This window comes from Pituophis catenifer, unplaced genomic scaffold (assembly GCF_029215685.1).
Source record: "Pituophis catenifer annectens isolate HBS135680 unplaced genomic scaffold, rPitCat1.0.hap2 SCAF_1, whole genome shotgun sequence".
Classification (NCBI taxonomy): domain Eukaryota; kingdom Metazoa; phylum Chordata; class Lepidosauria; order Squamata; family Colubridae; genus Pituophis; species Pituophis catenifer.
In genome coordinates, this window is record NW_027256881.1 from 266944009 (window position 1) to 266957604 (window position 13596).

At 39.2% G+C, this 13596-nt stretch overlaps 1 protein-coding gene across 1 annotated transcript in view; it reads right to left on the reverse strand.

The window, feature by feature from the left end:
- The window catches only part of SHANK2 (SH3 and multiple ankyrin repeat domains 2), a 364128-nt gene extending 353075 nt beyond the window's left edge, over nt 1-11053 (reverse strand). Inside the window, exon 1 of the mRNA XM_070935393.1 lies at nt 10934-11053. The gene's annotated coding sequence lies outside the window, so the exon portion shown is untranslated. The remainder of the gene's footprint in view (nt 1-10933) is intronic.
- Between the last annotated feature and the right edge of the window lie 2543 nt (nt 11054-13596).

Genomic DNA, 13596 nt, shown 5'->3' on the forward strand with positions numbered 1-13596 from the left:
TGCTTGTATACAAGCAAAATGTAGTTTCACTCCAGTAAGTCAGTTTGGCCTAAGAAGTCAAAAACTGACTTCCTAATGTTTTCCTCATTAGGTTAACGAGGTCATTAAGTCTACCTGCAAAAGCTCCTAGGTGCTTCTGAATCATAATATCTTGAATTAGATTTGTCAGAAATATTTTGAGGCAGACAACAAACTAAATTCTACTTTGTGTATTTGAAGTAATAGAAGTAAAAACCTTTTGTCACCACTGAGACAAGTTTAACTCAGTCTAAGAATGCCCTATTGAAGAATATAATTTAAATGGCAACTTTAATTGATGTATATAATAAACCATAGTATCTTTTTATATTTATGCATTCTTAACACTCATTCCTACTTTCACCTTCTCTTGTGTGGATATAATTTTCTGGCCATCCAGCTATAGCTATTCCAATATATTAGTTTAAACATTATATGCATTCAAAACTTTTAAGTGGCAATCCACACCATTTCTGAAGGGCTCTCTATTATTTGGTAAGAATAACTCTGTTATTTATTTAGAACAAAGAATTGTAAAAATTATATAAACCATTACCACTCAATAGCATTCACAGAACCAGAACTATTACTAAATTAGACTATGACTTTTTTTTTAATGAGTTACCATATAACTTTCTTAGACCTGGTAAAAAATTAAACATAGCACAAGTCAATTACAACTGGCATCCAAAAAACACAGCTGTGCCGAAGAATTTTGAAATGCTGTGAAAACATTTTTTTCTTTTTTAAAAAAATGGCTATGCCATATTATAAAATGTATTTCAACATTTTTTAATCAAAAGTTATTACTGAATATATGCTGTTTTGAAAAGAAATTCTAATCTTTTATGAACAAGGAACATGGAATTTCTTATGCAGTTCTTTAAATATACTTGCATGTTTTCATTATACCATAAAAGCCACATCAATCTTTAATTATTAGTGATATAGAAAAGTGACATCCTTAAGCACAAAATTAACAAATAGCAATTGACTGTTAAAAGATGTAATTTTAACACTTCTTGATAAACAGTGTATGCTTCAAATGTCTTCATAACTTTCTATTTTATGATCTTTCAAGTAGTTAATATCTAAGAAAAATATCAAATTTCTGAATGCAATAATCCTAATAAACATTGAGAGTAAAATGATCTTAAAGAGAACTTTTATAAAATGATGTACTGTTGATATAAAATACCAGAAAATTATCTAGAATATACAAAGATACTTCAATCAAGATTGGAAATGGGAACAAAAAGAGACATTTTACTATGCTTGACGGATATGCAAAAAAGTTAGAATATTTTGCATTTAAATTTTGAAGATTAATATGTAACTGAAACTAGAACTGGGAACTGATGGATACATGGAAAAGAGTCGCTGAATTTTGTTTTTAAACATGATAATTACAGCGAGATTATTTGTACAAGGGATGGAAAGATTTGGCAATATCTACAATGAAGGAATGGTTGAATGAATACAATGAAGATAATAGAACTTATGAAGATGTCCAAAGATAATGGAACTTGAGGATATGACCACAATGTCACAATGATTAAAGAAAGGATATTTTCTTTCTTTTCTATTGTAATATACTTTCTTTTGTTTTTTTCTGCACTTTTAACTTTCTCTTTTATTTCTTCCTTTTTATTTTAGATAAAATAAATTATCTTTAAAAAGTAAGTAAAATCATTTAAGTGCACTATTATTCGATTCACTGAAACTTAACATATATTTATTGCCCTGTAATATGCCGGTTCAGATGTAGTACAAATAGTCCTTCTCTTACGACCACAATTGAGCCCAAAATTTCTGTTGCTAAGTGAAACATTTGTTAAGTGAATTTTGTTCCATTTTATGACCTTTGTTGCCATGCTTAAGTGAATCCCTGCAGTTGTTAGTAACACAGTTGTTAAGTAAATATGGCCTCCCCATTGAGTTTGTCAGAACGTCGCAAAAGATGATCACATGATCCTGCGACACTGCAACCATCAAAAATATGAGTCAGTTGCCAAGCATCTGAATTTTGATCATGTGACCATGGGGATGCCACAAAGTTCATGTGAAAAACATTCCTAAGTCACTTTTTTCAGTGCCACTTCAAATGGTCACTAAATGAACTGTTGTAAATCGAGGAGTATCTCTACTGTAAAAATATGCCTATTGTTCTTTTGGTTTGTTTGCTTATAGAAACGTAATGCAGAAGAGGACACACAGCAGCAGAAAAAAGCGGTATTGCTCAATAAAGGAATCCAAATTAAAGCATCCAGGATGAATGCTCATCTAGGCCAGTGATGGCGAACCTTTTAGGCACAGAGTGTCTAAACCGGAAGGCGCGCATGTGCAGGCGCACCTGCACATGCACTCCAGAGTGCAGGAAACCAGACGGCCAGCTGGCTGGCGCGCTTCAGAAACCCAACAATTAGCTGGCTGAGCTGGGCTGACAGCATGCATGCCCACAGAGAGGACTCTGCATGCCACCTCTGGCATGCGTGCCATAGGTTCGTCACCACGGATCTAGGCTCTGCTTGAAATCATTCAGTGAAACAGAAACCACCACTTCTCTGGGTAATTGATTTAACTGTCAATTAGCTCTTATTATTAGAAAATATTTCCTAACACTGAACCATAATCTGTTTCTTGTAGCTTATCACATAGGTCCTACACTTTAGGACAATAAGAATGGTCCTAAAGAACAGAATAACCTGGGCCAATTTTCAAGAACGGTTTTCCTTCAAATACCGTTATCAACATTTTCAGAATTTATTTATCAATAAAGACTTAAATTCTTTGAGTGAAATTCTATGACTGCTTTCATAGGTTCCTGTAGTTTTTTATGCAAGGTTTTTCAGAAGTGGTTTGCCATTTCTTCCTTCCTAGGGCTGTGCGAGTGACTGGACGAAAGACACCCAGCTGGCTTTGTGCCTAAGGCTGGGCTAGAACTCACAATCTCCCAGTTTCTAGCCTGTTACCTTAATCACACCACCAAACTGGCTGTTTTTTTTTTTTTCTCAGAATACAGTGTATCAAATTCTCTCAACTTCTTTTCTTAGTACTTAGTTTCCAGTTCTTTGATCATCTTCATCACTATGCTTTTTGCAGCTGTTCTGAATTATTGGAAAACCTGGAACCTGAACCCCTGAATTACATGCAACATTTTCCCCATCTCTTTACATTATTGCCATGAGAGAACATTTTTAAACTTAGAAGATTGTTAAGATTTATAACATGGTGAAACCAGTAATCTTATCAGATACCGAAGTAATTTGAGAGTAGTTAGTAATCAGTAGACCTTCTTGGCTTTAATGAAAATAAACTCAGCAGATAAAAGGCAAATGTGTTAATTGAGTCTCAATTTTTCTACATGATTAACTGCAGTTATATTCATTTCTAATTTTAAAAACTGCCATTTTAATTGATTAGAAATTGACCCTAAATAAAACCAGCTACTGCCTTCATTGTACTTTATGCAGAACTGAAAGAGAGCTTAAGCCAATAAAGTTGGAATTTTAAATTAACATGCATCAAATACATATGCATTTGATTTTGGAAAAAAAGCCAAAACCCCTTAGCTTAATTCCACCTGGTGAGTATGTATAGGAAGCCAGCAATATCAAAATGGGAAAAAGTTCTTTTTTTCTTTCATTAAAATACTTGGTAGAATTCTAGCTGTCCTTTATTCTGGAAACAATTGCATGGTTGTTTTGTTAAAGAATTTTCTTGAAAAGAATTAGGCATTTGTTCAAAACTTTCAAAAGGACTTTTGATCTGAAAAATGGCTACAGACACATATATTATCTGACATTCATACCCCTTAAAACAAAATTGAAATCTTTTAGCGGAACTGCAGACCAGCAGATTACATTGGTTCTGCTTGTGTAATTCATTTGAGTCTCCCTTGAAAGACATTTGCTGATGGGAAGGAAGGTCTCACTGCACCTTTATCTTTCTCCTTATTATCCCACACAGTTCAACTGTTATGTAAAAACTTACCTGTGGCATGTTTCAAAGAGAAAAGTCCTCAGTATACCAGTTTTAAGCAGAGCTGACACAAATAAAATGAGAATTATTTATAAAGAACAAATGTTCCAGGGACAGATCTCCGATTCCCAGCTGTGAATGTGAAATAATGAACCTGAGCTAGGTTATCTGGTAACCCAGCCTCCTCCTTCCCTGCCAATCACTCAAACATTGAAGCCAACAGAAAAACAGAACTGGAATGAGAGAATGGTGGGGACGGGTAGTTGCAAAGTTGTTCTTAATACACTCACTGAAAAAGATAAGGAACAACACAAAAATGCAGAACAACATGGCACCATCCAGCTATGTTTCACTACTATTCCCTAGCCATACTGGATCAATCATAGTCATAGTAATTGAGAATTATGAGATCTGTAGTCATGTATATCTCGAAGGTGCCAATTGAGGAAACCTGGTTGGATGTTTTCTTTAATATGTCCTCTTCTCCCTCAAATAAATTGAATTCATCTTAATTTAACTGGGGGGGGGTGTACTTTTAATATATCATAGGCCCAATCACAGGTTCTGCTCCAACTAGTTCGGATCCTTTGCAACTGGCTCAGACAGGTAAGGAAAACTTGCTTATGGACACCATTTCAAGTAACCAGAGTGGAGGCAAAACCAGCAAGTAATCTTTCATGCATAGCAAAGTTTTCCAGTTTAAACAAGATGACAGATACATTCAATAATACATAAATAAGACATCCTGATTTAAATACAGAGGTACAGCATAGGTCCGTGATGACGAACCGGTGGCATGTGTAGCCATATCACTGGGCACACGAGCTCAGCTCCTCCAGCTGATTTTCAGGCCTTCTGGGACCACCAGAAGTAGGGAAACAGGTTGTTTCCTGCCTCCGGAGGGCCTCGGGGGGGGGGGGAGGGAAGGCCCATTCTCTCACCTGGCTCCAGAGTCTTTCTAGGAGTCTGGGGAGGACGAAAATGGCCTCCCCCCTCCCCAGAGACCAGAAAGGGCCGGTTTGCCAACTTCTGGTGGGACTAGAAGGCCTGTTTTTTGCTGTCCCCAGCCTCTAGAATCTGGGAGGGTAAAAACACCCTTTCCCACCCCCACCCTGGAGGTACTCCAGAGGCCAAAAATGGCCCGTTTGCCAAGTTCCGGTCCCAACGGGCTGTTTCTGGCCTTTGGAGGGCCTCCAGGGGGTGGGGAAGGCTGTTTTTGCGCTCCCCAGACTCCTAGAGAGGCTCTGGAGCCAGGTAAGAGAGAAAAACGGGCCTACCGGGCCATCATGTGCCAGGAGTAGGCAAAGTGGGGGGGTCATGTGTGCATGTGTGGATGAGGGCACATAGAATTATGGGTGTGGCCACGTGCATGCATTACCCCCACTCCACCCGGCACGCAATGGCAAAAAGGTTAACCATCACTGGCATAGGTAATGGGAATCCACTTCAAACTGCAGGTATGGTTATCCGTTGTGATTGTTCTTTCATGTAATGCAAAATACTAGAAAATTAGTACTTCAGAAGAAATGTACTACTCCCATCTTTTATGTTCAATTTCTATATGAAGTGTAGTAATGGATGGGCTAATTAAAGACATAACTTCCTCTAACACAGCCCAGGCTGTGCAGCTCATTTTATCATTTCAAACTCTATGACACTCATGAGAGATATTTTGCACTTCTCCGAAGGCTTTGCTTATTAGCAGGTGGGAGATTGGGCATCAAGAAATGTACATGATCTTATCTTTTATCTCACTCCATCAAATCAGTATATACACAGACAACATTGCGGACTACTGATAGGTACACTTTTTAAAGATCAGACTTATCTTTACTCTGAAGAAAAGGCAACACAGAGATTGAAATGTGGTTGCAAGATCATGGATGTAACATCTCAAAAATCCCAGTTTTGATTCCCATGGGGGGGGGATTCAAATTTGAAAACAATAACACAATCCCTATTTTCCAAAACCCGGGCAGAGTGTGAATTGATTTTCAGGGTGTTTACACATGCTATAATGATTTCATTTTAGATAAGAGTTTTTTCACATATTATTTTTGTTCTGGAAATTTTCCTGGTAGACATTTACATCTGTTAGAATTACATTCTTATGGGTTAGAAACTACCACTTAAAATGAATACTGCATCCCTTTATAATGACAAAAAAAAATAGACCCCAAAAAGAATGGATGTCCATCACCTCAGCAATAGCCAGATAACCTTACTATGAGCTCCCTGAATCAAAAACAGACCATAAGTTAATATATTCATAGGCAAATCCTAGTAAGTTCCTGAGGTTTATTAAATTCAATGGGGCTTTTTCACATTGATTGATTTATCAATTTATATGCTGTCTATCTTACCAAAGGCAACTCTACAGACAATATATGAAATATATTGGAGAAAAAAAAACCCACAAACATACAGATCAAATATTTTACGATTAGAAAGTGCTCTGTATTTCATAATATTCCCTTTCTAGGAGAGATGCCCTTGTTTTATTTTTTATTTTTTTTCTTGGCAATTTTGAAAGTTTTCCCACACTGAATTTCAATAGCTCTTTATTAACACTGGTCCTATCATTTGAAAAGCTTAACTTTGTTGTTGCTGCTGACAAATGGAATATACTGTTTAAGGTTTGATTTTTAATAAAACAATACAATCTTTGATGAAATGCATGAAAATCAAATATAAGGATAACACTGGGAAATATGGAATGGATTAAGTTCTTCAAGTCGTTAGAATTTTTTCTCATTCTTACTTGTAGACAAGTGTCAGATAAGTATTTGCGTCTTTGTTAGTGCTCCTACATAAGACTGATAATGTACAGATTCAATAATGTAGTACAAATCTATTCCAAGAAAAACATAATATACACTTGTGTATCAATTTTCCTCCCTAAGTAAGCATGTTTTGCTGGAGAAAATACAATATGTTGCAACTTCATCTCTTCTCTATCCAGGAAATCAGGCAATCCGGCTTTTCCTCTAGTTTCAAACTAAACTGGTCAAAGGAAATAGGCAAAATTTAAATTTGTATGGGCTACATGGCCAAAAAAAAAAAAAAAGATCTAGGAAGCTTTAAACTGTTTAAGGGTTTCTGCATCAAGATTTATTCCATTGTTACACAACTTATTTTAACGTATTAGCAACACTCAGTATTCACACAGTGGTTCACTCCAAAACTCAGATGATAACACCAGCATCTAGCTAACCTTGGTTGATCTCAAAAAAGAAAATTAAGGATTCATCTGATTAGTGTTTGGATTGAAAGTCATCAAAAAAAAATCTTAGGAGCAGGCCAAGAAATAAATAGTTCCTGGAAAAAGGAAGTGGAAAAGTATTCCATGTAGCAGCTCATGTGAATGTGGTTATCAATAAATCTCTCTCCAAGTCAAAGATTTACTAATTAATTAGGATTCACAATTCTTTTACTGAATCTTGGTAGTCATTTTAGTTCAATATGAGCCCAATTTTCAATACATACATACGAATACATGGTACTGAGAACAGAACTATAAATCACTAATATTCACCTGATCTTCAATCGAGTACATATTAATTTTATATAATTAAAGTAGTTACCAATAATAAATATTAAGAAAAAGGTCATTTCCAATTTTGTTTTAATCATGGACAACCTGTCTATGAGAAAGTGTAGTGGCTCATGTGGTTAGAAAGCTGGGGTGACAATTAGCAAGCCTGTGTTCACGATCCGAGTGCTGCTATGTGATGGGGTGAGCTCCCATCATTTGCCCCAGCTCCTGCCCACCTAGCACAGGGGTGTCAAACTCGATTTCATCGAGGGCCACATCAGGGCTGTATTTGACCTTGGGGGCCAGGGTGGGCATGGCCAGCTCGACGTCACTTGTGTCAGGGGCGCCTGTGGTGGCTTGAGTACTCTGCCAGAGAAAATGGGCTCCTGAGCTCCGTTTTCGGCTGCAACAGCCTCCTGCAACCCTCTGCCAGAGAAAATGGAGCTCCATTTTCACTGGCAGAGGCAGGGTGGGCTGGTCCATTGCTGTTTACAAGGTGGCCTCACCGGCGAGATCTGAGCACCTCGTGGGCCAGATCCGGTCCCCGGACCTTGAGTTTGACACCCCCGACCTAGCAGTTCAAAAGCACACAAACGTGAGTAGATAAATAGGTACCACTTTGGTGGGCACATTAATGGGGACATGAAAGGAGCCTCCAACCAGCATGCCCGCAGGCAATGGTGATGTCACCAGCTAATCCTTTCAACTCGAAGTACCTTGATGCTTCTGACATGAATGTGAAAGAGTGGGAGATGTCTATGGAGTAGATACTATGGAAGATGTACATGATGTTCCTACTTAGTAGTCACTGAAACATCCTCACTCAGGCCTAAATCTCCGTTGTCTGAAATATGGATTTAGCTACTGGTTAATGAGAATAATAACAGCATTAATATATGCAATTAATGGAGCACTGTGACCTGAAAATATCAAGAAATTTTACTCTTCAGAGATTTGCCTCTGGCCAGGCACCGAAGCAAAAAAAAAAGAACTTGAAGGACTGTGCAAAATTATTCTTGTCTCTTTGCACTATGTATACCTGAATTAAGATACACATGTACAAAAATATGTATCAATTCCCAAATTATACTTCCATATTGTTTTCCATGGGAGTTGATACATATTTTTGATACATAGTTTGAACAGGCAATTCCAACTTTCCTCTATGACAAGCACCATGCTTGCCCCAAGGCAAGGATCGTCTAGAGAAAATGTTTGGGACTTTTTTCTTCATACTTACATATCTCTGAAAAAGTTATCTCTTTTCTACAATCTAGTGTTGACATAACGAGATACCTTAGCATAGCTTTTTTTTTCTTGACAAGGTGCCTCAATGATTGATATGTCACAAAGAGGCACAATTTCCTCCAACAACATCTGCTCTGTTCCAAAAACTTCTGTTGAATTTCTACATTCAAAATTAAAATTAAAATCAACCATTAGCAGACACACAGATAAACCACATTGACACAACATTGAGAAAGAGATGATAAAAAAAAATCTAAGAAGGAAAAACCAGTTTGGTGTAGAGGTTGAAGTGCTGGCACAGAAACCAGGAGACTGTGAGTTCTAGTCTGGCCTTAGGCATGAATGCCAGCTGACTTTGGCCAGTCGTAAATTCTTAGTTAACCAACCTACCTCACAGGATTATTGTAGGGAAAACAGGAGGAAGGAATATTACATATATTTTTTTGCCTTGACTTACTTATAATGTAATAAGGGGGGGGGGGAAGACTCTAATAAATAAAACAAAAAGACCAGAACACATCCTCTCCAGCAGCCAACAGTCAGATAAGCAGGGATTAATACCACCAAACAGAAAACAATACCCTAATCAAAGAACTACCAAAGAGAAAACTGCACCCCCACCAACAATAGCAGGGCAAGCTACTATATATAAGTAGGAAACAAACTCCACATTCACACTGATGTATTTGGATAATAAAACATCTGCAAGCAAACAAGGCTCAGAGAACACCAAAGATTCCAGGGTTTACTCCTGAAGCTCACTGAGACTGAAGAAACTAACTTGGATAAGCAACAAAACATTTCAAACCAAAAAGGAAGTCCAGTTGCCATGACTCAAACTTCCAGACAACTCTACCTGGATGACTGAAAATCTTCATATACATACTCCTGAACTATATATATTTGTTCTACTGGAATTTCTACTTGTTGCCAAATGTTAACAATGCACAGGTACTATATGGCTAAGAAACTGGTGGAAATCATATTGGGAGTATTCTCCTAGTGCATAAGATCTTGACAGAAAATATGTCCCTTGAACAGATTATCAAGCAGAAACTTAAGAGGCATCACTTCCTTATGCCCTACGAGAGGAATATACCCAGTTAAATGTTTTACACTGAAAAAACATATAGCTTTAAAAATAGGAGTACAACTCTTTCAGAACTGCCACTTACTCTTGAATTTTTTTTATTATGGACATGCTATGTACTTATTAGCCTTTTTTTTTTAATATGACCTACTGCACTGTTATCTTATTTAAAACTACAGTAAATTATTTGTTTCCAAATACAAGGAAATGATTAAAAAGTGGTTTAGAAGGCCAGTAGGAACACCAGAAGGGAGGGGAGTTTTCTCACTCAAATTTCACGTTTCAATCTTTGTTAATAGTCAGGAAAAATGTATTCACATATTTATAAAATATATATCAATCATCTATCAATCATCTATATCTATCTGAAATTTTCTTTGCTCATTACCTTAAACCCAGTTCAATCCTCTTTACAGGTAGAGAAAGGTGTTTATTTCTGAATTCCAAGGCAGGATATTTGTTCAGGTGGGAAAATTACACATTTCATATTGCCTTTTCATTATTCTCATCAGCGCAGTCCTACAATAATGCACTTAATACATTAAAACTCTTTGAGGCTAACATAATAATAAACATTCCGTCGAATTATTCCATCCATCTGCTGATGGAAATCGACCAGACTTCACTTTGCATCCAACACATTCGCTCTGCGCTCCAATCCTAAAGCAGGCATAACTCGGAACCGAATCGGACGAATTGGAATGACACCGCCGATTAAACTGTGCCCGGAACCGCCGCCGTTTTTAAGTCCAGAAGTGGTTTCCCTTCGTTTTGTTCATTCATCCGCGCAGTCCGGAGGGGCGGCGACCGGGTAGAACGCGACAGAATGGTACAGCCCGTTCCCACATGCAATTCTCCAGGCTCAGGGCTGGCTCACCCTTCCAGCTTGTCCCAGAACCGCTGGCCATTTTGGGAGGGCGGAAACCCCCCGACGCCGTCCTCCGCACACCCAACGGGCAAGCAAACGCGGTCCGCGCTCGCAAGCTCCACGTCAAAACGAAGTCTAGCCTTTCTCTCCCCCACCCCCGCCAAAAAAAATAGAGGACAACTTTAAAGCTCACCGTCGAGGAAACAAGTAACACTCCGTTTCCACCGCCCGTAAACACCGTGTGAAGCCCGCACTCTGGGAGACCAATAAGAGCTGGCGGCGCTTACCTTCTGGGGAGACAGGTTAGCGGGCGGGTTTGGCGCTCTTTTCACCGGGGAGGGGGGCGAGAAAGAGACACCCTCCGCCTTCGCCTCCGCCTCCGTCCGCTTACCCACGCCTCAGCCCAGAAGCCCCGACTGGGCTGCTGGCTTCGCCGCTGTGTGTTTGTAACCCCTCATGTTCGGAGAAGGCGGCGACCCTATTAGGAAAGTTGGGCGGAGAAAGAGGGGGAAAAGGAGCAGGTGCAAGCGGTTTGCGCGCCTCCCAACTTGCGGAGTTGGGAAAAGCCGAAAAGGGAGGTGGAAAGAGGGAAAACTGCTCCTGTGAGAAAAAGGAGGGAGAGCGAGCGAGAGAGAGAGAGCGCGCGCGTGCGTCCCCTCTCTTCCTGGCTGGGCTCTGCGCTCCCGTGCACACGCTGCAAATGAATGTAATGTGACAATGGGTGACTGGTGCCTGGCTGCTGCTGCTGGCTGCCTGGCCTGGCGAAGGGGAGGGAGGGAAGGGGAAAGAATTGCTCTCTTCACGGTTCACTTCCAGAGACTCGACCCAGGTGAAGGGAAGCAAGGCGCTCTCCGAGAGGGACGCGACAACCTAGCCCAACTGTGGGGCTACATTTTCTGAGCTGAAAGCAAAAAAAAAAGGCGGCCTTCAGTAACAGAGTTGGGAGGGACATTGGAGGTCACCTAGTCCAACCCCTTGCTCCAACCCCCTAGTCTAGACCTATACTGGGGATTCGAACCGCCGACCTTTCTGATCGACAAGCTCAGCGTCTTAGCCACTGAGCCACCTTCGTTCATATGTGCATGCATAAGCAGCTCATAACGACGATGGGGTTTTTTTGGGGTGGGACCGTAGTTAAAGAGGCGAGGCTGGTTTTCTCCTTGTTCATTTCTCTCCCCAATTAGAGGAAGTTGACAAAGAGCAGCTGGCTTCATTTGTTTCCTTCCAAGAGAGCGCATGAGTTCAGACCTTGGCTTACCTGCACTGGGAAGTAACCATTATATTATTATCTCCAAATAATGCATGCACGTATAGGTGCCTTATAGATTCATTCCTATTCTTCATATTTATTCCTTCATATCCCAACTCCAATATTACAGGTAGTCCTCAACTTACAACAGTTCACTTAGTAACTGTTCAAAGTTACAATGGCACTGAAAAGAAAGACTTATGACCATTTTTCACACTTATGACTGTTGCAGCATGATTTATATTCGGATGCTTGACAACTGACTCACATTTATGACCCAAGGTCATGTGATCATCTTTTGCAACCTTCTGACAAGCAAAGTCAATGGGGAAACCAGATTCACTTAACAATTGTGTTACTAATTAAACAACTGCAGTGATTCACTTAACACATGTGGCCAGAAAAGTCATAAAATGGTGCAAAACTCACTTAACAAATTTCTCACTTAGCAACATAAATTTTGGGCTCAATTGTGGTTGTAAGTTGAGGACTACCTGTACTTATTTTTTAAAAAACAACAATAGGGGTACATTTGATGGAAGTAATGCAAGATCAGAAGATACGGAGAGACCTGGCCCACAGAATTGCTAAGAGTCAGACATAACTGAATGGATGAAACATCATGATCACATTTGTGTGATGGCAACATTTACATTTCTCTGAAAAGAAGTGAGTTAGTTCGAAATTTGTATTTCAGTTGGTCCTAATTTCAGCCTTTATCTTTTTAAGTCTCCAGTCACAGATTTCAAATTGTAAATTTCTTGGGATAGAAAGCTGATTTGTGTGTTTATGATAAAGTAGACATTGCACCATCCACATAAAGCGTTGAGTGTGAAAAGTATTCATGGTTTTTACAATAATGTGTTTCGAGATGCAGTGTGACTTTGAGACAATCAGCTTGTCTCAGCGCAGCTATTTCACTGGGTTGTTGTGGGGGGAAGTGAGAAAAAGGAGCCCTGCCTTGAGGTCCTAATTAAAAGGTAGGATCCAATAAATAAATTAATCTAAGTGAGTCATTAAATAATAAATTCCCCATGGAATAGTTACAAGGTTTGTAACAAGCCACACCACTTCTGTTCTCTAGTGTTGGTTGCCTCTAATCAAAAAAGTGTAACTGAAAAAGAGAAATTGAACAAAATAAAAACATTTTTCCATTTCAATTGGTTAGCTAAGATGTTTAATTTCTAAACCACCCAACAGTTTCTTTGCTCCTTTTAACTGACAAGAATGAACTGACTGACTAAACTCATAAATCTAGGGATGCTAATGAAAATAGGACAGAGGGGTTTCTGTGTTGTAATTCAACTTTGAATCCACCAGCTTTTTGCATTTATTCATCTATTGACCACTACATACATGTAATTCAGGGGTGAAATGCTCCCGGTTTGGACTGGATCGTCCGATCCGGTAGCGATGGCGGCGGGTGGTTTGGAGAACCGGTAGCAAAAATCCCTGCCTCCCCCACACATGCCCAGCTGAGCCGCACGATCATCAGAGGCTTTTTTTTTTTTTTTTACTTTTAAAAGCATTTTTTCGTAGGAAGAGGTTGTAGAAAAAAATGCTTTTAAAAGTAAAAAAAAAAGCCTCTGATGATTGTGAGGCTCAGC